The sequence below is a fragment of the Triturus cristatus genome, chromosome 1_1 (genome assembly GCF_964204655.1).
Source record: "Triturus cristatus chromosome 1_1, aTriCri1.1, whole genome shotgun sequence".
NCBI classification, from domain to species: domain Eukaryota; kingdom Metazoa; phylum Chordata; class Amphibia; order Caudata; family Salamandridae; genus Triturus; species Triturus cristatus.
In genome coordinates this window covers 1,017,689,442-1,017,715,885 of record NC_140579.1, presented here as the reverse complement: position 1 = coordinate 1,017,715,885, position 26,444 = coordinate 1,017,689,442, and positions in this window count along the sequence as shown.

Genomic DNA, 26,444 nt, shown 5'->3' with positions numbered 1-26,444 from the left:
GTCCAGCCCAAACTGCCAAGCCATGTCTTCCCTGGACTGGAAACATGCAACCTGGGACTGGTTTCTGGGTAATCGGCCATCATCAGCCAGGCTAGCTTGAATTCAGTGGCAAAGTGAGCAAGGGACCCACGTCTGGGCATACCCTGCCAACTTAGGGCGAACAAGGCAAAACCAAAGGGGATGATGGACAGAGTGTTGAATATTGCAAGCACTCACCTCAGTCAACTAATCTGAGTTTAATCCATCATCATTCTTTAGCTCACTCCGCCACCCCAGTTCAGACATGGCCATATGCAAATCATTCTGACCCTGAGCCTCATGGGTACAGTCCAGCCCGAACTGCCAAGCCATGTCTTCCCTGGACCTGAAACAAGCATCCTGGGACCGGTTTCTGGCTCATTAGCCGTCATCAGCCAGGCTAGCTTGAATTCAGTGGCAAAGTGAGCAAGGGACCCAGGTCTGGGCATACCCTGCCAACTTAGGGCAAACAAAGCAAAAACAAAGGGGATGATGGACAGAGTGTTGAACATTGCAAGCACTCACCCCTGTCAACTGATCTGAGTTTAATCCATCATCATTCTTTAGCTCACTCCGCCACCCCAGTTCAGACATGGCCTTATGCAAATCATTCTGACCCTGAGCCTCATGGAAACAGTCCAGCCCGAACTGCCAAGACATGTCTTCCCTGGACCTGAAACAAGCAACCTGGGACCGGTTTCTGGCTAATCGGCCATCATCAGCCAGGCTAGCTTGAATTCAGTGGCAAAGTGAGCAAGGGACCCACGTCTGGGCATACTCTGCCAACTTAGGGCGAACAAGGCAAAACCAAAGGGAATGATGGACAGAGTGTTGAACTTTGCAAGCCCTCACCCCCAGTCAACTGATCTGGGTTTAATCATCATCATTCTTTAGCTCACTCCGCCACCCCATTTCAGACATGTCCATATGCAAATCAGTCCGACCCTGTGCCTCATGGAAACACTCCAGCCTTAACTGCCAAGCCATGTCTTCCCTGGACCTGAAAGAAGCATCCTGGGACCGGTTTCTGGCTAATCGGCCATCGTCAGCCAGGCTAGCTTGAATTCAGTGGCAAAGTGAGCAAGGGACCCACGTCTGGGCATACTCTGCCAATTTAGGGCAAACAAGGCAAAACCAAAGGGGATGATGGACGGAGTTTTGTACTTTGCAAGCCCTCTCCCCCAGTAAACTGATCTGGGTTTAATCCATCACCATGTTTTAGCTCACTCCGCCACCCCAGTTCAGACATGGCCATATGCAAATCAGTCTGACCCTGTGCCTCATGGGAACAGTCCAGCCCGAACTGCCAAGCCATGTCTTTCCTTGACCGGAAACAAGCAACCTGGGACCGGTTTCTGGCTAATCGGCCATCAGCAGCCAGGCTAGCTTGAATTCAGTGGCAAAGTGAGCAAGGGACCCACATCTGGGCATACCCTGCCAGCTTAGGGTGAACAAAGCAAAACCAAACGGGATGATGGACGGAGTGTTGAACATTGCAAGCACTCACCCCCAGTCAACTGTTCTGGGTTTAATCCATCATCATTCTTTAGCTCATTCTGCCACCCCAGTTCAGACATGGCCATATGCAAATCAGTCTGACCCTGTGCCTCATGGGAACAGTCCAGCCCGAACTGACAAGCCATGTCTTCCCTAGACTGGAAACAAGCATCCTGGGACCGGTTTCTGGCTAATCGGCCGCCATCAGCCAGGCTAGTCTGAATCCAGTGGCAAAGTGAGCAAGGGACACACGTCTGGGCATACCCTGCCAACAAGGCAAAACCAAAGGGGATGATGGACGGAGTGTTGAACATTGCAAGCACTCACCCCCATTCAACTGACCTGGGTTTAATCCATCATCATTCTTTAGCTAACTCTGCCACCCCAGTTCAGACATGGCCATATGCAAATCAGTCTGACCCTGTGCCTTATGGGAACACTCCAGCCTGATTTGCCAAGCCATGTCTTCCCTGGACCTGAAACAAGCATCCTGGGACTGGTTTCTGGCTAATCGGCCGCCATCAGCCAGGCTAGCCTGAATCCAGTGGCAAAGTGAGCAAGGGACACACGTCTGGGCATACCCTGCCAACTTAGGGCGAACAAAGCAAAAGCAAAGGAGATGATGGACGGAGTGTTGAACATTGCAAGCACTCATCCCCAGTCAACTGATCTGGGTTTCATCCATCATCATTTTTTAGCTCACTCTGCCACGCCCAGTTCAGACATGGCCATATGCAAATCAGTCTTACCCTGTGCCTCATGGGAACACTCCAGCCCGAACTGCCAAGCCATGTCTTCCCTGGACTGGAAACAAGTAATCTGGGACTGGTTTCAGGCTAATCGGCCGTCACCAGCCAGGCTAGCTTGAATCCAGTGGGAAAGTGAGCAGGAAACCAACGTCTTGGCATACCCTGCCAACTTAGGGCAAGCAAGGCAAAACCAGAGGGGATGATGGACAGAGTGTTGAACTTTGCAAGCCCTCACCCCCAGTCAACTGATCTGGGTTTAATCATCATCATTCTTTAGCTCACTCCGCCACCCCAGTTCAGACATGGCCATGTGCAAATCAGTCTGACCCTGTGTCTCATGGGAACACTCCAGCCTGAATTGCCAAGCCATGTCTTCCCTGGACCTGAAATAAGCATCCTGGGACCGGTTTCTGGCTCATCAGCTGTCATCAGCCAGGCTAGCTTGAATTCAGTGGCAAACTGAGCAAGGGACCCACGTCTGGGCATACCCTGCCAACAAGGCAAAACCAAAGGGGATGATGGACGGAGTGTTGAACATTGCAAGCACTCACCCCCATTCAACTGACCTGGGTTTAATCCATCATCATTCTTTAGCTCACTCCGCCATCCCAGTTCAGACCTGGCCATATGGAAATCAGTCTGACCCTGTGCCTCATGGGAACACTCCAGCCTGATTTGCCAAGCCATGTCTTCCCTGGACCTGAAACAAGCATCCTGGGACCGGTTTCTGGCTAATCGGCCGCCATCAGCCAGGCTAGCCTGAATCCAGTGGCAAAGTGAGCAAGGGACACACGTCTGGGCATACCCTGCCAACTTAGGGCGAACAAGGCAAAACCAGAGGGGATGATGGACAGAGTGTTGAACTTTGCAAGCCCTCACCCCCAGTCAACTGATCTGGGTTTAATCATCATCATTCTTTAGCTCACTCCGCCACCCCAGTTCAGACATGGCCATATGCAAATCAGTCTGACCCTGTGTGTCATGGGAACACTCCAGCCTGAATTGCCAAGCCATGTCTTCCCTGGACCTGAAATAAGCATCCTGGGACCGGTTTCTGGCTCATCAGCTGTCATCAGCCAGCTAGCTTGAATTCAGTGGCAAAGTGAGCAAGGGACCCACGTCTGGGCATACCCTGCCAACTTAGGGCAAACAAAGCAAAACCAAAGGGGATGATGGACGGAGTGTTGAACATTGTAAGCACTCACCCTAGTCAACTAATCTGAGTTTAATCCATCATCATTCTTTAGCTCACTCCGCCACCCCAGTTCAGACATGGCCATATGCAAATCAGTCTGACCCTGTGCCTCATGGGAACAGTCCATCCCGAACTGCCAAGCCATGTCTTCCCTGGACAGGAAACAAGTAACCTGGGACCGGTTTCTGGCTAATCGTCCGTCACCAGCCAGGCTAGCTTGAATCCAGTAGCAAAGTGAGCAAGAAACCCACGTCTGGGCATACCCTGCCAACTTGGGGCAAACAAGGAAAAACCAAAGGGGATAATGGACACAGTGTTGAACTTTGCAAGCCCTCACCCCCAGTCAACTGATCTGGGTTTAATCATCATCATTCTTTAGCTGACTCCGCCACCCCAGTTCAGACATGGCCATATGCAAATCAGTCTTACCCTGTGCCTCATGGGAACAGTCCAGCCCGAACTGCCAAGCCATGTCTTCCCTGTACCGGAAACAAGCAACCTGGGACCGGTTTCTGGCTAATTGGCCATCATCAGCCAGGCTAGCTTGAATTCAGTGGCAAAGTGAGCAAGGGACCCACGTCTGGGCATACCCTGCCAACTTAGGGCAAACTAAGCAAAACCAAAGGGGATGATGGACAGAGTGTTGAACATTCGAAGCACTCACCCCAGTCAACTTATCTGAGTTTAATCCATCATCATTGTTTATCTTACTCCGCCACCCCAGTTCAGACATGGCCATATGCAAATCATTCTGACCTTGTGCCTCATGGGAACAGTCCAGCCTGAACTGCCAAGCCATGTCTTCCCTGGACCGGCAACAAGCAACCTGGGACCGGTTTCTGGCTAATCGGCCATCATCAGCCAGGCTAGCTTGAATTCAGTGGCAAAGTGAGAAAGGGACCCACATCTGGGCATACCCTGACAACTTAGGGCGAACAAAGCAAAAGCAAAGGGGATGATGGACGGAGTTTTGAACTTTGCAAACCCTCACCCCCAATCAACTGATCTGGGTTTAATCCATCATCATTCCTTAGCTCACTCCGCCATCCCTGTTCAGACATGGCTATATGCAATTCTGTCTGACCCTGTGCCTCATGGGAACAGTCCAGCCCGAACTGCCAAGCCATGTCTTCCCTGGACCGGAAACAAGCAACCTGGGACCGGTTTCTGGCTAATTGGCCATCATCAGCCAGGCTAGCTTGAATTCAGTGGCAAAGTGAGCAAGGGACCCACGTCTGGGCATACCCTGCCAACTTAGGGCAAACTAAGCAAAACCAAAGGGGATGATGGACAGAGTGTTGAACATTCGAAGCACTCACCCCAGTCAACTTATCTGAGTTTAACCCATCATCATTGTTTATCTTACTCCGCCACCCCAGTTCAGACATGGCCATATGCAAATCATTCTGACCTTGTGCCTCATGGGATCAGTCCAGCCTGAACTGCCAAGCCATGTCTTCCCTGGACCGGCAACAAGCAACCTGGGACCGGTTTCTGGCTAATCGGCCATCATCAGCCAGGCTATCTTGAATTCAGCGGCAAAGTGAGCAAGGGACCCACATCTGGGCATACCCTGACAACTTAGGGCGAACAAAGCAAAAGCAAAGGGGATGATGGACGGAGTTTTGAACTTTGCAAGCCCTCACCCCCAATCAACTGATCTGGGTTTAATCCATCATCATTCCTTAGCTCACTCCGCCACCCCAGTTCAGACATGTCCATATGCAAATCAGTGTGACCCTGTGCCTCATGGAAACACTCCAGCCTTAACTGCCAAGCCATGTCTTCTCTGGACCGGAATCAAGCAACCTGGGACTGGTTTCTGGCTAATCGGCCATTATCAGCCAGGCTAGCTTGAATTCAGTCGCAAATTGAGCAAGGGACCTACGTCTGGGCATACCCTCCCAACTTAGAGTGAACAAAGCAAAACCAAAGGGGATGATGTACGGAGTGTTGTACATTGCAAGCACGCACCCCTAGTCAACTGTTGTGGGTTTAATCCATCATCATTCTTTAGCTCATTCTGCCACCCCAGTTCAGACATGGCCATATGCAAATCAGTCTGACCCTGTGCCTCATGGGAACAGTCCAGCCCGAACTGACAAGCCATGTCTTCGCTAGACTGGAAACAAGCATCCTGGGACCGGTTTCTGGCTAATCGGCCGCCATCAGCCAGGCTAGTCTGAATCCAGTGGCAAAGTGAGCAAGGGACACACTTCTGGGCATACCCTGCCAACTTAGGGCGAACAAAGCAAAACCAAAGGGGATGATGGACCGAGTGTTGAACATTGCAAGCACTCACCCCAGTCAACTAATTTGAGTTTAATCCATCATCATTCTTTAGCTCACTCCGCCACCCCAGTCCAGACATGGCCATATGCAAATCAGTCTGACCCTGTGCCTCATGGGAACAGTCCATCCCGAACTGCCAAGCCAGATCTTCCCTGGACTGGAAACAAGTAACCTGGGACTGATTTCAGGCTAATCGGCCGTCACCTGCCAGGCTAGCTTGAATCCAGTGGGAAAGTGAGCAAGAAACCAACGTCTGGGCATACCCTGCCAACTTAGGGCAAACAAGGCAAAACCAAAGGGGATGATGGACAGAGTGTTGAACTTTGCAAGCCCTCACCCTAGTCAACTAATCTGAGTTTAATCCATCATCATTCTTTAGCTCACTCCGCCACCCCAGTTCAGAGATGGCCATATGCAAATCAGTCTGACCCTGTGCCTCATGGGAACAGTCCATCCCGAACTGCCAAGCCATGTCTTCCCGGGACAGGAAACAAGTAACATGGGACCGGTTTCTGGCTAATCGTCCGTCACCAGCCAGGCTAGCTTGAATCTAGTAGCAAAGTGAGCAGGAAACCCACGTCTTGGCATAATCTGCCAACTTGGGGCAAACAAGGCAAAACCAAAGGGGATAATGGACAGAGTGTTGAACTTTGCAAGCCCTCACCCCCAGTCAACTGATCTGGGTTTAATCATCATCATTCTTTAGCTGACTCCGCCACCCCAGTTCAGTTATGGCCATATGCAAATCAGTCTTACCCTGTGCCTCATGGGAACAGTCCAGCCCGAACTGCCAAGCCATGTCTTCCCTGTACCGGAAACAAGCAACCTGGGACCGGTTTCTGGCTAATTGGCCATCATCAGCCAGGCTAGCTTGAATTCAGTGGCAAAGTGAGCAAGGGACCCACGTCTGGGCATACCCTGCCAACTTAGGGCAAACTAAGCAAAACCAAAGGGGATGATGGACAGAGTGTTGAACATTCGAAGCACTCACCCCAGTCAACTTATCTGAGTTTAATCCATCATCATTGTTTATCTTACTCCGCCACCCCAGTTCAGACATGGCCATATGCAAATCATTCTGACCTTGTGCCTCATGGGAACAGTCCAGCCTGAACTGCCAAGCCATGTCTTCCCTGGACCGGCAACAAGCAACCTGGGACCGGTTTCTGGCTAATCGGCCATCATCAGCCAGGCTAGCTTGAATTCAGTGGCAAAGTGAGCAAGGGACCCACATCTGGGCATACCCTGACAACTTAGGGCGAACAAAGCAAAAGCAAAGGGGATGATGGACGGAGTTTTGAACTTTGCAAGCCCTCACCCCCAATCAACTGATCTGAGTTTAATCCATCATCATTCCTTAGCTCACTCCGCCATCCCTGTTCAGACATGGCTATATGCAATTCAGTCTGACCCTGTGCCTCATGGGAACAGTCCAGCCCGAACTGACAAGCCATGTCTTCCCTAGACTGGAGACAAGCATCCTGGGACCGGTTTCTGGCTAATTGGCCGCCATCAGCCAGGCTAGCCTGAATCCAGTGGCAAAGTGAGCAAGGGACACACATCTGGGCATACCCTGCCAACTTAGGGCGAACAAAGCAAAAGCAAAGGGGATGATGGACGGAGTGTTGAACATTGCAAGCACTCACCCCCAGTCAACTGATCTGGGTTTCATCCATCATCATTTTTTAGCTCACTCCGCCATGCCCAGTTCAGACATGGCCATATGCAAATCAGTCTTACCCTGTGCCTCATGGGAACACTCCAGCCCGAACTGCCAAGCCATGTCTTCCCTGGACCGGAAACAGGCATCCTGTGGCCGGTTTCTGGCTCATCAGCCGTCATCAGCCAGGCTAGCTTGAATCCAGTGGCAAACTGAGCAAGGGACCCACGTCTGGGCATACCCTGCCAACAAGGCAAAACCAAAGGGGATGATGGACGGAGTGTTGAACATTGCAAGCACTCACCCCCATTCAACTGACCTGGGTTTAATCCATCATCATTCTTTAGCTCACTCCGCCACCCCAGTTCAGACATGGCCATATGCAAATCAGTCTGACCCTGTGCCTCATGGGAACACTCCAGCCTGATTTGCCAAGCCATGTCTTCCCTGGACCTGAAACAAGCATCCTGGGACCGGTTTCTGGCTAATCGGCCACCATCAGACAGGCTAGCCTGAATCCAGTGGCAAAGTGAGCAAGGAACACACGTCTGGGCATACCCTGCCAACTTAGGGCGAACAAAGCAAAAGCAAAGGGGATGATGGACGGAGTGTTGAACATTGCAAGCACTCACCCCAGTCAACTGATCTGGGTTTCATCCATCATCACTTTTTAGCTCACTCTGCCACGCCCAGTTCAGACATGGCCATATGCAAATCAGTCTTACCCTGTGCCTCATGGGAACAGTCCAGCCCGAACTGCCAAGCGATGTCTTCCCTGGACCGGAAACAAGCATCCTGGGACCAGTTTCTAGCTCATCAGCCGTTATCAGCCAGGCTAGCTTGAATCCAGTGGCAAACTGAGCAAGGGACCCACGTCTGGGCATACCCTGCCAACTTAGGGCGATCAAGGCAAAACCAAAGTTGATGATGGACGGAGTGTTGAACATTGCAAGCACTCACCCCAGTCAACTAATCTGAGTTTAATCCATCATCATTTTTTAGCTCACTCCGCCACGCCCAGTTCAGACATGGCCATATGCAAATCAGTCTTACCCTGTGACTCATGAGAACACTCCAGCCCGAACTGCCAAGCCATGTCTTCCCTGGACCGGAAACAAGCATTCTAGGACCGGTTTCTGGCTCATCAGCCGTCATCAGCCAGGCTAGCTTGAATTCAGTGGCAAAGTGAGCAAGGGACCCACGTCTGGGCATACCCTGCCAACTTAGGGCAAACAAGGCAAAACCAGAGGGGATGATGGACAGAGTGTTGAACTTTGCAAGCCCTCACCCCCAGTCAACTGATCTGGGTTTAATCATCATCATTCTTTAGCTGACTCCGCCACCCCAGTTCAGACATGGCCATATGCAAATCAGTCTTACCCTGTGCCTCATGGGAACAGTCCAGCCCGAACTGCCAAGCCATGTCTTCCCTGGACCTGAAATAAGCATCCTGGGACCGGTTTCTGGCTAATTGGCCATCATCAGCCAGGCTAGCTTGAATTCAGTGGCAAAGTGAGCAAGGGACCCACGTCTGGGCATACCCTGCCAACTTAGGGCAAACTAAGCAAAACCAAAGGGGATGATGGACAGAGTGTTGAACATTCGAAGCACTCACCCCAGTCAACTTATCTGAGTTTAATCCATCATCATTGTTTATCTTACTCCGCCACCCCAGTTCAGACATGGCCATATGCAAATCATTCTGACCTTGTGCCTCATGGGAACAGTCCAGCCTGAACTGCCAAGCCATGTCTTCCCTGGACCGGCAACAAGCAACCTGGGACCGGTTTCTGGCTAATCGGCCATCATCAGCCAGGCTAGCTTGAATTCAGTGGCAAAGTGAACAAGGGACCCACATCTGGGCATACCCTGACAACTTAGGGTGAACAAAGCAAAAGCAAAGGGGATGATGGACGGAGTTTTGAACTTTGCAAGCCCTCACCCCCAATCAACTGATCTGAGTTTAATCCATCATCATTCCTTAGCTCACTCCGCCATCCCTGTTCAGACATGGCTATATGCAATTCAGTCTGACCCTGTGCCTCATAGGAACAGTCCAGCCCGAACTGACAAGCCATGTCTTCCCTAGACTGGAGACAAGCATCCTGGGACCGGTTTCTGGCTAATTGGCCGCCATCAGCCAGGCTAGCCTGAATCCAGTGGCAAAGTGAGCAAGGGACACACGTCTGGGCATAACCTGCCAACTTAGGGCGAACAAAGCAAAAGCAAAGGGGATGATGGACGGAGTGTTGAACATTGCAAGCACTCACCCCCAGTCAACTGATCTGGGTTTCATCCATCATCATTTTTTAGCTCACTCCACCATGCCCAGTTCAGACATGGCCATATGCAAATCAGTCTTACCCTGTGCCTCATGGGAACACTCCAGCCCGAACTGCCAAGCCATGTCTTCCCTGGACCGGAAACAGGCATCCTGGGACCGGTTTCTGGCTCATCAGCCGTCATCAGCAAGGCTAGCTTGAATCCAGTGGCAAACTGAGCAAGGGACCCACGTCTGGGCATACCCTGCCAACAAGGCAAAATCAAAGGGGACGATGGACGGAGTGTTGAACATTGCAAGCACTCACCCCCATTCAACTGACCTGGGTTTAATCCATCATCATTCTTTAGCTCACTCCGCCACCCCAGTTCAGACATGGCCATATGCAAATCAGTCTGACCCTGTGCCTCATGGGAACACTCCAGCCTGATTTGCCAAGCCATGTCTTCCCTGGACCTGAAACAAGCATCCTGGGACCTGTTTCTGGCTAATCGGCCACCATCAGACAGGCTAGCCTGAATCCAGTGGCAAAGTAAGCAAGGAACACACGTCTGGGCATACCCTGCCAACTTAGGGCGAACAAAGCAAAAGCAAAGGGGATGATGGACGGAGTGTTGAACATTGCAAGCACTCACCCCAGTCAACTGATCTGGGTTTCATCCATCATCACTTTTTAGCTCACTCTGCCACGCCCAGTTCAGACATGGCCATATGCAAATCAGTCTTACCCTGTGCCTCATGGGAACAGTCCAGCCCGAACTGCCAAGCGATGTCTTCCCTGGACCGGAAACAAGCATCCTGGGACCAGTTTCTAGCTCATCAGCCGTTATCAGCCAGGCTAGCTTGAATCCAGTGGCAAACTGAGCAAGGGACCCACGTCTGGGCATACCCTGCCAACTTAGGGCGATCAAGGCAAAACCAAAGTTGATGATGGACGGAGTGTTGAACATTGCAAGCACTCACCCCAGTCAACTAATCTGAGTTTAATCCATCATCATTTTTTAGCTCACTCCGCCACGCCCAGTTCAGACATGGCCATATGCAAATCAGTCTTACCCTGTGACTCATGAGAACACTCCAGCCCGAACTGCCAAGCCATGTCTTCCCTGGACCGGAAACAAGCATTCTGGGACCGGTTTCTGGCTCATCAGCCGTCATCAGCCAGGCTAGCTTGAATTCAGTGGCAAAGTGAGCAAGGGACCCACGTCTGGGCATACCCTGCCAACTTAGGGCAAACAAGGCAAAACCAGAGGGGATGATGGACAGAGTGTTGAACTTTGTAAGCCCTCACCCCCAGTCAACTGATCTGGGTTTAATCATCATCATTCTTTAGCTCACTCCGCCACCCCAGTTCAGACATGGCCATATGCAAATCAGTCTGACCCTGTGCCTCATGGGAACACTCCAGCCTGAATTGCCAAGCCATGTCTTCCCTGGACCTGAAATAAGCATCCTGGGACCGGTTTCTGGCTCATCAGCTGTCATCAGCCAGGCTAGCTTGAATTCAGTGGCAAAGTGAGCAAGGGACCCACGTCTGGGCATAGCCTGCCAACTTAGGGCAAACAAAGCAAAACCAAAGGGGATGATGGACGGAGTGTTGAACATTGCAAGCACTCACCCCAGTCAACTAATCTGAGTTTAATCCATCATCATTCTTTAGCTCACTCCGCCACCCCAGTTCAGACATGGCCATATGCAAATCAGTCTGACCCTGTGCCTCATGGGAACAGTCCATCCCGAACTGCCAAGCCATGTCTTCCCTGGAAAGGAAACAAGTAACCTGGGACCAGTTTCTGGCTAATCGTCCGTCACCAGCCAGGCTGGCTTGAATCCAGTAGCAAAGTGAGCAAGAAACCCACGTCTGGGCATACCCTGCCAACTTGGGGCAAACAAGGCAAAACCAAAGGGGATGATGGACAGAGTGTTGAACTTTGCAAGCCCTCACCCCCAGTCAACTGATCTGGGTTTAATCATCATCATTCTTTAGCTCACTCCGCCACCCCAGTTCAGACATGGCCATATGCAAATCAGTCTTACCCTGTGCCTCATGTGAACAGTCCAGCCCGAACTGCCAAGCCATGGCTTCCCTGGACCGGAAACAAGCAACCTGGGACCGGTTTCTGGCTAATCGGCCATCATCAGCCAGGCTAGCTTGAATTCAGTGCAAAGTGAGCAAGGGACCCACGTCTGGGCATACCCTGCCAACTTAGGGCAAACTAAGCAAAACCAAAGGGGATGATGGACAGAGTGTTGAACATTCGAAGTGAGGTTCTGTAGCGATCCGAACCCGTGTGTTCGGTATCGTAGTACTGACACGAGTTTGGTACCAGTGAACCGTAAATGATCCAATTAGTATGTGACAGTGTTTTCGCTGTGCTACGAGCATGGATTCACTGAGAAATAGGGCATTCTGTTTTAAATTCATGGCATCCATTTTGTTTCTTGCCCTCACCTTGTTAAGGACACGTAAGCTTTAGTCAAAGGAAGCTGATGTTGCGTGACTAGGCAGAAGCTACCTCCCTTGCCTGAGGCCAATCATGCTATACTGGTTCTTGTGTTCGTTGGCCTGATCACAATTAGGAGGCCGAAGACAGTAGCCATGCCCGTTTATGACCCACAAGCATCTCTTATCCTACTTATCAATCTTTCCCACCTGGCTCCGCTCCTCTCCTTCTGGGCTTTTACTATGGGGAGGATAACATTTTTATGATGGGGAGGATCGGTCGAAGAATGGAAAACTGACATGAAGACTTGATCGAACACTGGAATCTTACAAATAATTATCATTTGGTATATGTTTATTGTTTGTTTGGGATACCGGGCTAGGCATGAAAGATATTTTTGCAATGCTGCCTGAGGACACATTTGGTGTATTTAAGGAGCGACCCACGTTATACAATTGGAACAGTCTCCTAGATTCTGCCTTTGTGTGGTTCCTACGACATCTGTGTCCCTGCAGTAAATAAAACTTGGTCTCTCTGACGCCACCATCGAGAAGCCCGTGTCTCTGTTTATTTGTGCACCAAGGCAGGAAGGAACTCAGAGGTCTTTTGGGTGTTGTTTCCCTGACACCTCTGGACTCTAAAAAGTCCAGAACATCAATTTGGCGCTCAACGTGGGGCGACGTCAACCGGTACCGGTCCAAAGCCTGAAGATTTCGGGGAGCTTCGTGTGAAGATTCTGGAGGGGGGTACCCCGCTTCATCGATCCCTGTATGTCGTAAAAGTGGCCCGACGATCTCTTCCACGAGGGTTCCCGCTCCCAGACGGCTACAAAGGACTGCTGCCCTGACTGTCGCCCTGTCTTGGACCCGAGGTGCAGACCTTAGTACGGCGAGACGTAGGCGGGTTCTCCTTGGTGACGTCTTCGACATTTCAGTTAAGTATTAAGTGGGTCGCGCCCAGTTTGATTTTGGATTTGTAGATTATCATTGGTTGCTCTTGTTAAGATAATCTTTGGTTTGGTATTGGTTCATTTGGTAGGCCTAAGTTCTTTGCGCATTTTGGTTAGAATTTGTCTTTAGTTTGTAATGGCTAGCCGTAGTAATTGTTTCCTGTCCTGGTTGAGTTGCAACAGGGATTCCCGGTTGGAGGACTCGTGTCCGGTTCCTCCGATCGGAACTCCTACATATGAGCTCTATTGTAAACATGGTGTGGGTCCTATCACTTGTAATGGAGTGTGGATCCGTTACACCAGGAAAGATGGTGTCCTTAGTTGGCCACCACATGGTAGCTTTGAAACAAAAATTCTAGACAATCTAGAAGTGAAGTTGTTTAAAAGGAGAGCCCGGCAGGCAATGTTCGATTCTTTGCGCTTTTGGCGTAAAGAAGCTAGACAGAGAGAAATTAGAAAAATGAAGAAGGAACAGAAAGAGAAAGGGTTGACTTTAATGCAGTCTGCTAGGCAGTTGCATGTCAACGAAACTGAAAAAGCAATAGAGGTAGCAAATAGAGAACATAATTTGGCGATTGACAAGTGCTACCCTGCCTTGCCATCGTGTCCTGCTAAGCCAATAGAGGACTGTGAAAAGGATCCCCTGTTGTCTTACCTATTGAGATCACCTCCACCGTATGCACAGGGTATTACAGCACCACAGTTACCACCTGTTGTGCAACCGGCTGCTGGTCAGCCTGGAATAGTTGTTCCTTTTCCTTTGATTCAAGCTCCTATTCTTCCTGTGGTTAATGTTCCTTCGGCACCCCCTCTACCTGGGTTGCCTATTCCGCCTTTGCCTGACGTTTCGCAAACTGCCTTACCTACTACTTCTACCCTTACAATTTCATCTGCTCCAGCTTCCTTGTCCCCGAACTCTGTAAACATTCTGACTCCGCTTTCTGTTCGTCGGAAAATAACCGACTCTGTAACTAATATCTTAACTTCTCTATACAGGTCTTTAATTAAGACACCCATTTCTGACTCTACACAGAGACGTAGTCAGCTTCCTGGTCCCCAGGAACGAGGAATATTAGATTCGACAGCTCTTAGGTGGATATCGAAAGCTGCGAAGTATGATGCACAAAGAGTGTTGGATACATTTATGCAATGGAATGAACCAACTCAGCGTTATGTCTTTGACGTGATGTGTTCCCTTTGCGTGAGAAATGGGATGATGATGACTTAGATTCCGTTCCCGCTGACTTGATACATATTCAGAGAAGGTTCGCTACGGGAATGGTAATAGGTTCGGAAGTAAAGGAAGCGATAGAACTGATTCTAGCATACAGGTCTGATTCTCCTCTTCGAGCACAAAGGGACTCTGATGGTTCTCTGATTACTAGGAAGAAGCGAGGTCAGTATCCGATGAGGGAATTTCCGCCGATATGGCGCGATGCAGTTCAAGCTGATGCGGCTAATAATATTTTAGCTGCTCCAGCACATTTCCATAGAGTATGGATACACATCCCTTGGAAGCGGGCCGAGGTATTAGCAGTAAAACAGGCGTTGCCGGACCCGCGTAAGAATCCTGCTGGGTATTATAAAGAGTTAACCCAGACAGTTCAAGCATGCGTCATGAATTTGGCAGACATCGAAATGCTATTCGGCAATGTAGTGCCACAGCCTATATGGGCCAAAATTCGCCATGAGAATCACCAAGTTGCTTTAGGAGGTGATTGGCCAGCTATTGTAGCGGCAGATGCACAACAAGTTGGTGGTGCTAAACCTGAGCCCCTGATTGCCGCTTTGCCTGGCAGAATAATCAATTTGATGAAAACGCTGATGCCAGCGTTACGGGTCAACTGGGATAAATTATCAGCATGCAAGCAAAAGAAGGACGAAAGCGTCTCTGATTTCTTCACTAGATTTGAAGAGACCTTCGTAGACCACAGTGGGTAAGATATGAGTACTGAGGGAGGTCAGAGCTTGTTTGTCGACAAGTTTGTGTTTAATTTATTGCCTGAGCTTAGTAACAAGTTGAAGGATTCTGAGAGTGCATGGGCGGTGTCGACGACAGCACAGATACTCGCAACTGCTCAGTATTACGAAAATAGAGAAAAAGAAGAGAAGGAAAAGTCAGAAAAGAAGACAAAAGACTTGAAAACTAAAGTTCTTTTGCAACAGGCGTATCCGCCTCGCTCGAGTCGGTCAGATTCACAGCAACGACCCCAGTTTCAGCAACAGCCACAATTCCAGCAAGGGATGTCCCAAAGATTTGACTATGCTTTTCCCCGACAACAGTTAGCATGGAATCAGTGTGCCTATTGTAAAAAGGAGGGTCACTATAAGAATGAGTGTCCAGTTCTGCACTCACAAACTAGTGGTGTCCCAGCTCAGAGAGGTCGCGGTGGGTTTATGCAAGCTCTCAGAGGTAGAGGACGTGGTACTATGCCTCCACAGACTGATCGCCCATCTAATTATTTCGATCAGCGAAATGTACAATCCACACAATCAGGTAGATCTCCCCAATACCATGTTGAGGATTATTATGAAGGTAGTGAAGAAATTCAGCAAAGTGAGTACTAGGACAGCCACAGGCAGAGAGAGGGAGTAGTATCAGTTCCAGTTGATCAGAGTGGACCTTATGTCGCAGTAGCTACATCAGGCGTGATTGAACCGTTTCTGTTGGATACTGGTGCAGCAAAAAGTTCAATTATGCACGCGAAACTCCCTGGCGCACCTTTGTCTGGCTCAACGAACATTTCAGTAGGTTTCTCAGGCGCCCCTGTTCACAACCCTGTTTCTGGTCCTTTGTCAATTTCTGTTGGGCCATGTCAACTAGAAGCACCCCTTATTCTGACGACCGGTTGTAATGAGAATCTGCTTGGTTTAGATCCGTTGAAACGCCTGCATGCGACATTGTACTGTTCCCCTTCGGGAGTACAGCTCACGTTGGGGAAGAGAGTCATCTCTCCCATGTACTTGTCGATGGATAAGCTCCCACCGGAGCTGCGTTCTCTCCCTGATAATCTTTGGGCGACTGGTCCTAATGATGTAGGTCTTCTGGAAATTCCCCCTTATGTGGTGAGTCTGAAGGCAAATGTTAGATTCCCACGAATCCCACAGTATCGGATTTCAAATGAAGGTGAACGTGCGCTTTTACTGATCGTGCAAGATTTGATACAGAAAGATGTGATAGAAGAAACTAGAGGAAATGTCTGCAATAGTCCTGTCCTGCCGATTTTGAAACGCACTGACCCTTCCAAACCTCCAATCTACAGATTTGTGATTGACCTCAGAGAGGTTAATAAAATAGTGGTTCCACAGTTTCCTGTGGTCCCAGATATAACTGCACTATTGACGTTGATTCCTGCCTCAGCTACATGGTTTACAGTGATCGACTTAAAGAATGCCTTTTTCAGCATTCCGATAGCCGAGGAAAGTAGGGATATTTTTGGTTTCTCCTTAGGTGGTCGTAGTTTCAGATTCAAGCGCGCCCCACAAGGTTATTGTGAAAGCCCTTCAATTTACAGCCAAGCATTAAAAAGTCAATTAGATGCTTTTGTACTTCCACCTGGTGCTGCTCTGATCCAATATGTAGATGATCTTTTAGTGGCTGCTGACGACAAGGAAACTTGCAAAATAGCTACAATTTCTCTGCTGTGTCATTTATCAGACTTACATCACAAGGTTTCACCTTCTAAACTACAATATTGTTGCCAAGAAGTGACCTACTTAGGTCATATTTTGTCAAAGGAGGGAAGAAGGTTGACCCCAGAGAGAATCAAAGCAATTTCACAGATGACTGTACCAAGCACACAGAGAGAAGTGCGTGCGTTTTTGGGTATTACATCATATTGCAGACAATGGATCCCAAATTTTTCTCTCATGGCAAAACCATTGGTGGCTCTGACTGGAAAAGGTGTTCCGAGTCCTTTGCCATGGTCTGATGAATGTCAACAGAGCTTCTCGGAATTGCACGATGCGTTGTGCTCAGCTCCTGTGTTAGGTACTCCTGACTACAGTAAGCCGTTTACACTATATGTCCATGAAAGAGAGGGTTGTGCGTTGAGTGTCTTGACGCAACAATTTGGTGACAAGCAGCGACCTTGTGCGTATTTCTCATCCACATTAGATCCGGTAGCCAAAGCGTTGCCAAGTTGTTTGAGAGCTACAGCAGCAGCTGCAGTGTCTATTCGACAGTCTGCTGGATTGGTCATGAACAACATGTTGGTAGTCATGGTTCCACATGCTGTGGATACACTCATGAATCGAATGAAAACTCAGCACCTCACCAGTGCTAGACTATCAGGCTATGAGCTGACACTTTTGGCAAGTCACATTCAGATCAAGCGATGCAGCATATTGAACCCAGCAACGCTGTTGCCGACTACTCAGGAGTCGAGTGATTCAGAGCCCCATGACTGTTGTTTTAGAACTGAGGAAGAGACAAAAGGTAGGATTGATTTAAAAGATACTCCGTCACTAGATCCAGATGGTACTTTGTATGTCGATGGATCGTGTTTCAAGCTACAGACTGGTGATGTGACGGCTGCGTATGCAGTTACGACTTTGAGTACGGTTGTCGAGACTGCAAGAGTGAGTCAGAATTCTGCCCAAGCTGCAGAATTAATTGCATTGACAAGAGCGTGTATTTTAGCTGAGGGAAAGAGAGTGAATGTGTTTACTGACAGCCAGTATGCCTTCGGCGTAGCACATAGTTTTGGTCGCTTGTGGAAAGAAAGAGGTTTTCTCACGTCCCATGGGACTAAGATCCAACATGGACAGTTAGTCAATGATCTGTTGGAATCTCTGACCTTACCGAATGAAGTCGCAATTGTGAAATGCAGTGCACACCGGAAGATTACGGATGATGTTGGCCGTGGGAATGCGTTTGCTGATGAGGTCGCCAAAGGGACGTCCAAGAACATGATGAGCCGAATGTACGTTGCAACGTCTGCAAGATGGATTGCTGAATCAGGAATGTGTGAGAATACGATTGAAAGTGTGAAGGAAATCCAGAATGAAGCAACTGAAAATGAGAAGAATGCATGGAAGGAGAAAACGGGTAAAATGGATTCGAGTGGATGTTGGATTGATTTGTCTGAGCATCAGCGTTGGATGCTACCTGATGCGTATGTACTTGCGGTAGTCACTATGGCGCATGGAGCGGCGCACATCAGTTCGAAAGGGATCTGTAAGATGTTAGCTCCAGTATGGAAGAACGATGGAATTACTAAGTGCGCGGAGAGAGTGGTGAAAAATTGCATGGTATGCCTGATGCATAATCCTGGCAAGGGAACCCCAACCCCAGCTGGTCACTTTGCCCCCCCCTTCTTGTCCCTTTGAAGTGATTCAGTTGGACTTTATCCACATGGACAGATGTAATAATCTCAAATATGTCCTAGTGGTAGTCTGTGCTTTTTCAAGATGGATTGAAGCGTATCCATTAAAGGATAACACTGCTATGTCCACTGCCAAAATCCTCCTCAAAGAGTACTTCCCTAGGTATGGTATGCCACGGATTGTATGGTCGGACAATGGAAGTGAGTTCGTAGGGAAAGTTATGCAGAGTGTTTGTACGGGTTTGGGAATCAAGCAAAAATTCCATAGTGCGAATCACCCACAGTCAGCAGGTTTGGTTGAGGGGTACAATGGTACCTTGAAGCTAAAACTTGCTAAAATCCAAGCTTCCACTGGTTTATCTTGGCCAGATGCACTGCCTTTGGCTTTATTGTCCACCAGAGCGACTGTACACTCTCGAGTAGGGCTTAGCCCATATGAGATTGTGTTTGGTCGCCCTGCTAATGTCTGGGGAGTCCCTAGGCCCAAGGAGTTCAAACAGATCGAATATCCAATGTTCATTGATTTCCTTTTTGACCTGACTGCTAAATTTTGTCTTATTCACCAACAGGTATTTGAATCCTTGCCTAAGCTGCCAGAGAGTCCAGGTCACACATTGAAACCCGGTGATCTGGTTGTGGTGCGGAACTTTGGACGGACCCGGAACCTCCAACCAAGATTCGTGGGTCCGTTTCAGGTGCTCCTAGCCACAAGAACTGCTGTACGCCTGGCTGGCAGGAAAAATTGGGTGCACGCTACCCATACGAAGCGTGTGCCTCTCCCACTCCCCTACGACAACTGGGTTAGACAGGGATTTGGTGTATCCGAGACAGAACCTGTTCCTAGGCTTATCCCGTTCAGTGATGCAGAGTACATGACGGACAAACGATCTGAAACACAGAACTCTGATACTGCACCAGGAACTGTTCCTTTGAACCCTGAACAGAGTGTTGTACAAAGTGAACATTTGCCACCTGTGGATTTGAACATTACTGCACCTGCAGATCAGCTGTTTCAAGACCAGACAAGGCCCAGAAAGTACAGATATAACCTACGTTCCCATTCCATGAACCAATAACATTGCATAATCACCTTTCCGTGTGAAAACTGTTTTGATCTTATCACATTGCATTCAGTCAGGAAGTTTGCTCTATAATATTTTTTGTCCTTTTGTTTTTGTTGTTCTCTCGCCTTGCCATCTGGGTTGCCGTAGGGTCGTAACGTGTGCCTTGTTTTAACTTGCAGGGGGCCAGACACAAGGTCCGTCTCTTCTGTTTATTTTGGGAACTCCCAGGGTAAACAGAGGCAATTTTTCAACAGGTACAAACCATCCGTTGCGAACGGTTGTAGAAGATGGAGCTTCCTGAACTGCGACGAGCTAACGTCATAAATGCTCGTAAGACAAAACTGTATGAAATGTTGCATAGCAAATGTTTCATGATGCAATGCGCTCTGACCTTTCTGATTGTTTTAATAACTTTGGTAGGCGGAATCGTTTTTGGTATCCAATTGATTTTTGCACCTGTCACATCTACAGTGCCGCCCCATGTTTCTGTTTCTCCGACTGTTGTTTCTCTTCATTCTTTTCACCCTTTTCCTGCACACGAGCAAGCTCGATGCTCTGAGTTTATAAATAACACTTTCATTCAGCTCTTGCACCAACACCAACTAGTAGTAAATACAACGAACTGCTGGGTATGTGGTCTGATACCACATACCATGAACAAGGGTATCCCCTATCTGGTTCTGCCCTTTAGTTATAATGGATCATTTTGGGCATTTCAGACCATGTTCGCCTATGCTCTAGAGACCTATCGCCCGCGACCTCCGCGTTCCACTAGGTATAACTCTGCTAATAGAGCCTTGGTAAAGGGAATTGCTGACATGGTTAGAGATGTCAATAACACTCCGTTTATTCCCAAGGATGAGTTACGAGTTTATATGGGTTGGAATGCTACGGAGTATGGCATTAGTTTGGGTGAAAACAAGCGTAAAAGCTCGACTCCGATTTGGGTCGTACCCCACCAAGGTCAGGTCTGTTTACAAGGGAATGGGAGGAATCCGAGAGCTCGACTAGGGAAGAGTGACTGCACTGAAACGTACGTTTTTCCATCACAGTCTTCCCCTGCATTCTTAGCTGCTAAGGGTACCTATTTTGTCTGCAAAGACAGAGCATATACATGGCTGCCTGCTGACTTTTCAGGCTCATGTTATATTGCCCGACTATTACCTCCGACATACACTGCTGCACCGGATTATCACAAGACTAGAGTTGTGAGAGGTGTCCTCGACAAGGAAGATACAGCTGGCCAAGAAGCAGGAGACTTTTTCAAAGGTTTCCTTCCGTTCTGGGGGCCCATGGCCAATAGTAGGAACTTGCGTCAACTAACACGGGTAGTTGAATCCACCATTACTGAAACTGCTGGTGCCCTTAGTAACCTGACAGCTGAGCTTCAAGCGGATCGCCTCATGACGTTGCAGAACCGTATGGTCCTTGACGTATTACTTGCAGATCAAGGTGGGGTATGTAAGATGATCCAATCGAGTTGCTGTGTCTTTATCCCAAATAATGCGCCAACAGTATATGAGGCCATTTCTAAGTTACACAAGATCACTGACTCTATTCGTGTAGACAAAGGTGATTGGTCACTGATGGGATGGTTCTGGAATCTGTTATCTGCGTGGGGATGGAAGGTTCTGATAGTCATTGGTGTTTTGTTGGTATTTTTATTCTCATGCTGTCTCATCATTCAGTGTGGTCCTGCCTTATGTGGCCTTTGTGCTGCAACATGCGTAAGAAGACCACCTGTTTTAGGAGACACGCCACGGGATCGAATAATGCTCCAACAACATATCAGTGATCTGATGAATATAGAGATGGATTCTGACTAGAGTAAGTTATTGCCTATGTAAGGGCAAAAGGACGGTCTGAGGTTCTGTAGCGATCCGAACCCGTGTGTTCAGTATCGTAGTACTGACACGATTTTGGTACCAGTGAACCGTAAATGATCCATTTAGTATGTGACAGTGTTTTCGCTGTGCTACGAGCATGGATTCACTGAGAAATAGGGCATTCTGTTGTAAATTCATGGCATCCATCTTAGATACGGCATCCATTTTGTTTCTTGCCCTCACATAGTCAATGGACAAGCAATGACTCTGGCTGAATCACCTTGTTAAGGACACGTAAGCTTTAGTCCAAGGAAGCTGATGCTGCGTGACTAGGCAGAAGCTACCTCCCTTGCCTGAGGCCAATCATGCTATACTGGTTCTTGTGTTCGTTGGCCTGATCACGATTAGGAGGCCGAAGACAGTAGCCATGCCCGTTTATGACCCACAAGCATCTCTTATCCTACTTATCAATCTTTCCCACCTGGCTCCGCTCCTCTCCTTCTGGGCTTTTACTATGGGGAGGATACAATTTTTATGATGGGGAGGATCGGTCGAAGAATGGAAAACTGACATGAAGACTTGATCGAACACTGGAATCTTACAAATAATTATCGTTTGGTATATGTTTATTGTTTGTTTGGGATACCGAGCTAGGCATGAAAGATATTTTTGCAATGCTGCCTGAGGACACATTTGGTGTATTTAAGGAGCGACCCACGTTATACAATTGGAACAGTCTCCTAGATTCTGCCTTTGTGTGGTTCCTACGACATCTGTGTCCCTGCAGTAAATAAAACTTGGTCTCTCTGACGCCACCATCGAGAAGCCCGTGTCTCTGTTTATTTGTGCACCAAGGCAGGAAGGAACTCAGGGGTCTTTTGGGTGTTGTTTCCCTGACACCTCTGGACTCTAAAAAGTCCAGAACCTCAATTTGGCGCTCAACGTGGGGCGACGTCAACCGGTACCGGTCCAAAGCCTGAAGATTTCAAGGAGCTTCGTGTGAAGATTCCGGAGGGGGGTACCCCGCTTCATCGATCCCTGTATGTCGTAAAAGTGGCCCGACGATCTCTTCCACGAGGGTTCCCGCTCCCAGACGGCTACAAAGGACCGCTGCCCTGACTGTCGCCCTGTCTTGGACCCGAGGTGCAGACCTTAGTACGGCGAGACGTAGGCGGGTTCTCCTTGGTGACGTCTTCGACATTTCAGTTAAGTATTAAGTGGGTCGCGCCCAGTTTGATTTTGGATTTGTAGATTATCATTGGTTGCTCTTGTTAAAATAATCTTTGGTTTGGTATTGGTTCATTTAGTAGGCCTAAGTTCTTTGCGCATTTTGGTTAGAATTTGTCTTTAGTTTGTAATGGCTAGCCGTAGTAATTGTTTCCTGTCCTGGTTGAGTTGCAACAGGGATTCCCGGTTGGAGGACTCGTGTCCGGTTCCTCCGATCGGAACTCCTACATATGAGCTCTATTGTAAACATGGTGCGGGTCCTATCACTTATAATGGAGTGTGGATCCGTTACACCAGGAAAGATGGTGTCCTTAGTTGGCCACCACATGGTAGCTTTGAAACTAAAATTCTAGACAATCTAGAAGTGAAGTTGTTTAAAAGGAAAGCCCGGCCGGCAATGTTCGATTCTTTTCGCTTTTGGCGTAAAGAAGCTAGACAGAGAGAAATTAGAAAAATGAAGAAGGAACAGAAAGAGAAAGGGTTGACTTTAATGCAGTCTGCTAGGCAGTTGCATGTCAACGAAACTGAAAAAGCAATAGAGGTAGCAAATAGAGAACATAATTTGCCGATTGACAAGTGCTACCCTGCCTTGCCATCGTGTCCTGCTAAGCCAATAGAGGACTGTGAAAAGGATCCCCTGTTATCTTACCTATTGAGATCACCTCCACCGTATGCACAGGGTATTACAGCACCACAGTTACCACCTGTTGTGCAACCGGCTGCTGGTCAGCCTGGAATAGTTGTTCCTTTTCCTTTGATTCAAGCTCCTATTCTTCCGGTGGTTAATGTTCCTTCGGCTCCCCCTCTACCTGGGTTGCCTATTCCGCCTTTGCCTGATGTTTCGCAAACTGCTTTACCTACTACTTCTACCCTTACAATTTCATCTGCTCCAGCTTCCTTGTCCCCGAACTCTGTAAACATTCTGACTCCGCTTTCTGTTCGTCGGAAAATAACCGACTCTGTAACTAATATCTTAACTCCTCTCTACAGGTCTTTAATTAAGACACCCGTTTCTGACTCTACACAGTGACGTAGTCAGCTTCCTGGTCCCCAGGAACGAGGAATATTAGATTCGACAGCTCTTAGGTGGATATCGAAAGCTCCGAAGTATGATGCACAAAGAGTGTTGGATACATTTATGCAATGGAATGAACCAACTCAGCATTATGTCTTTGACGTGATGTGTTCCCTTTGCGTGAGGAATGGGATGATGATGACTTAGATTCCGTTCCCGCTGACTTGATACATATTCAGAGAAGGTTCGCTACGGGAATGGTAATAGGTTCGGAAGTAAAGGAAGCGATAGAACTGATTCTAGCATACAGGTCTGATTCTCCTCTTCGAGCACAAAGGGACTCTGATGGTTCTCCGATTACTAGGAAGAAGCGAGGTCAGTATCCGATGAGGGAAGTTCCGCCGATATGGCGCGATGCAGTTCAAGCTGATGCGGCTAATAATATTTTAGCTGCTCCAGCACATTTCCATAGAGTATGGATACACATCCCTTGGAAGCGGGCCGAGGTATTAGCAGTAAAACAGGCGTTGCCGGACCCGCGTAAGAATCCTGCTGGGTATTATAAAGAGTTAACCCAGACAGTTCAAGCATGCGTCATGAATTTGGCAGACATCGAAATGCTATTCGGCAATGTAGTGCCACAGCCTATATGGGCCAAAATTCGCCATGAGAATCACCAAGTTGCTTTAGGAGGTGATTGGCCAGCTATTGTAGCGGCAGATGCACAACAAGTTGGTGGTGCTAAACCTGAGCCTCTGATTGCCGCTTTGCCTGGCAGAATAATCAATTTGATGAAAACGCTGATGCCAGAGTTACGGGTCAACTGGGATAAATTATCAGCATGCAAGCAAAAGAAGGACGAAAGCGTCTCTGATTTCTTCACTAGATTTGAAGAGACCTTCGTAGACCACAGTGGGCAAGATATGAGTACTGAGGGAGGTCAGAGGTTGTTTGTCGACAAGTTTGTGTTTAATTTATTGCCTGAGATTAGTAACAAGTTGAAGGATTCTGAGAGTGCATGGGCAGTGTCGACAACAGCACAGATACTCGCCACTGCTCAGTATTACGAAAATAGAGAAAAAGAAGAGAAGGAAAAGTCAGAAAAGAAGACAAAAGACTTGAAAACTAAAGTTCTTTTGCAACAGGCGTATCCGCCTCGCTCGAGTCGGTCAGATTCACAGCAACGACCCCAGTTTCAGCAACAGCCACAATTCCAGCAAGGGATGTCCCAAAGATTTGACTATGGTTTTCCCCGACAACAGTTAGCATGGAATCAGTGTGCCTATTGTAAAAAGGAGGGTCACTATAAGAATGAGTGTCCAGTTCTGCACTCACAAACTAGTGGTGTCCCAGCTCAGAGAGGTCGCGGTGGGTTTATGCAAGCTCTCAGAGGTAGAGGACGTGGTACTATGCCTCCACAGACTGATCGCCCATCTAATTATTTCGATCAGCGAAATGTACAATCCACACAATCAGGTAGATCTCCCCAATACCATGTTGAGGATTATTATGAAGGTAGTGAAGAAATTCAGCAAAGTGAGTACTAGGACAGCCACAGGCAGAGAGAGGGAGTAGTATCAGTTCCAGTTGATCAGAGTGGACCTTATGTCGCAGTAGCTACATCAGGCGTGATTGAACCGTTTCTGTTGGATACTGGTGCAGCAAAAAGTTCAATTATGCACGCGAAACTCCCTGGCGCACCTTTGTCTGGCTCAACGAACATTTCAGTAGGTTTCTCAGGCGCCCCTGTTCACAACCCTGTTTCTGGTCCTTTGTCAATTTCTGTTGGGCCATGTCAACTAGAAGCACCCCTTATTCTGACGACCGGTTGTAATGAGAATCTGCTTGGTTTAGATCCGTTGAAACGCCTGCATGCGACATTGTACTGTTCCCCTTCGGGAGTACAGCTCACGTTGGGGAAGAGAGTCATCTCTCCCATGTACTTGTCGATGGATAAGCTCCCACCGGAGCTGCGTTCTCTCCCTGATAATCTTTGGGCGACTGGTCCTAATGATGTAGGTCTTCTGGAAATTCCCCCTTATGTGGTGAGTCTGAAGGCAAATGTTAGATTCCCACGAATCCCACAGTATCGGATTTCAAATGAAGGTGAACGTGCGCTTTTACTGATCGTGCAAGATTTGATACAGAAAGATGTGATAGAAGAAACTAGAGGAAATGTCTGCAATAGTCCTGTCCTGACGACTTTGAAACGCACTGACCCTTCCAAACCTCCAATCTACAGATTTGTGATTGACCTCAGAGAGGTTAATAAAATAGTGGTTCCACAGTTTCCTGTGGTCCCAGATATCACTGCACTATTGACGTTGATTCCTGCCTCAGCTACATGGTTTACAGTGATCGACTTAAAGAATGCCTTTTTCAGCATTCCGATAGCCGAGGAAAGTAGGGATATTTTTGGTTTCTCCTTAGGTGGTCGTAGTTTCAGATTCAAGCGCGCCCCACAAGGTTATTGTGAAAGCCCTTCAATTTACAGCCAAGCATTAAAAAGTCAATTAGATGCTTTTGTACTTCCACCTGGTGCTGCTCTGATCCAATATGTAGATGATCTTTTAGTGGCTGCTGACGACAAGGAAACTTGCAAAATAGCTACAATTTCTTTGCTGCGTCATTTATCAGACTTACATCACAAGGTTTCACCTTCTAAACTACAATATTGTTGCCAAGAAGTGACCTACTTAGGACATCTTTTGTCAAAGGAGGGAAGAAGGTTGACCCCAGAGAGAATCAAAGCAATTTCACAGATGACTGTACCAAGCACACAGAGATAAGTGCGTGCGTTTTTGGGTATTACATCATATTGCAGACAATGGATCCCAAATTTTTCTCTCATGGCAAAACCATTGGTGGCTCTGACTGGAAAAGGTGTCCCGAGTCCTTTG